The sequence below is a fragment of the Orcinus orca genome, chromosome 11 (genome assembly GCF_937001465.1).
Source record: "Orcinus orca chromosome 11, mOrcOrc1.1, whole genome shotgun sequence".
Taxonomy (NCBI): domain Eukaryota; kingdom Metazoa; phylum Chordata; class Mammalia; order Artiodactyla; family Delphinidae; genus Orcinus; species Orcinus orca.
In genome coordinates this window covers 29,524,708-29,526,260 of record NC_064569.1, presented here as the reverse complement: position 1 = coordinate 29,526,260, position 1,553 = coordinate 29,524,708, and the positions used below count along the sequence as shown (strand labels likewise).

General features: G+C 37.2%; 1 pseudogene; it reads left to right on the top strand.

Moving 5' to 3' along the window:
• The first annotated feature begins 224 nt into the window (after nt 1–224).
• Nucleotides 225–660, top strand: LOC125960361 (FUN14 domain-containing protein 1-like; annotated as a pseudogene).
• Nucleotides 661–1,553: the final 893 nt, after the last annotated feature.

Here is a 1,553-nt window from a genome sequence, read left to right as displayed (position 1 = left end):
AATTCCAGAGGGTGAGAAAGGTTGGGGATAGAGAGCTGTGAAGTTCTTTTAATTAGTCCAGCACAGAAAGACTGATTTACCTAGAAATACCATTTGCTTAGTTTTCATGAAGTGCTTACTTCTGCGTCTATGACCCTTTCTTCCAACCCCAGGCCCTCTTTGCCCCCCTTTGACAGCTGAGTCCTCTTCACTTGGTTCTGGATTCCAAGGCCAGGCCAGTCTAGATGGGATCTCTCTCACCTGAATATGAAAGTGATGATGATTCATATTGGACCTAACTCAGTATACATGAAGACACCGCTGGTAGAATCTATGCTTGGCCATAGTGTGGCACTTCCGGTAGAACAATACTCAGTAGCCATCCAGATTGCACTGGCCATTGTGCAGGATTTTTGTTCCAGAAGGTTGGAAAACTTACAGCGACAGTAGGCTGCTGGCCATCTTCTTCAGATTTACCAGTCAAAGTAACTATGTGCAAATGAACTGGGACAGAGTTGAAAAAAGATATAAAGAAAGGAGGAAGACCTGATTCAGAAATGAGCAAATAAAGCAGCACCTGAAATCAGCAATATAATTGAAGCAGCAACAGAATTTATCAAACAGGACATTGTGATGTTCAGTGGATTTGTGAGAGGCTATTTGCTAGGCCTTGCCTCTTAAGGACATGAGTGTTCTGTCACAGTGGATTCAACCTGAGAGGAGAAGGGGTGGTAACATGATGATGTCTCTGCAGTTCCAGACACCAGATTCTCCAGGGTGTGAAGAAAAAAGTAGTTGGGCAAAATGGAACTCACAACTTACTGTTTGTCTTCTGACAAATCCTGCAGCGCAGCCAAAAAATAAATAAAGTGAATCCACTTTAAAAAATATATATGTTTGCAATAAACTAAAAGGATTGTAATGCCCTTTTGTGGAAGGTCTTAGAAATAATAGAATTATTGAATATATTAAATAGATTCTACTGATATAAAATAATAATAATGGGGGGAAAATCACTGCTGTTCTAGTCTCTGTGACATAATTAATGCAGCTTGTATCTCCCAAATCTTACCATTCTGTTTCTCTTGCAGGACCAGAATACGGTGCTGCCCTTTGCATTCTCTGCTTCCCAGCACAGAAAACACTGGCAAAGAACAGGCAAGGAAGCTGGACATTTAAGCCACTCTAAACTACAGATTATTCTTGAAGGAGAATCTTTTAAGGAACTGAGTTTTTGGTTTTACATGTATAGTAATGAATATATACAACTGAATTTTACAGTTATTTTTAAACAGTTGTATAAATGTTTTCTTAACTGAGAGATGACTGATTTTACTTTTCCTGTTTTCACTTGTATTCATTATGATGTTTTTAAAATTATAAGCCTTGAATCAATATACTTATGTGAGTGTTGATAAAAGTAATCATTTCTAAGCTTGTTTATCTCATGCCATAATATATACACATATTTCAAGATATTGAATTTATAGAAAATATATAGAAAAATCTATGGAAGTGAATATTTAGAGAAAAAATCACTACTGATCACACCTCGTCAAATGATAAGATATGAC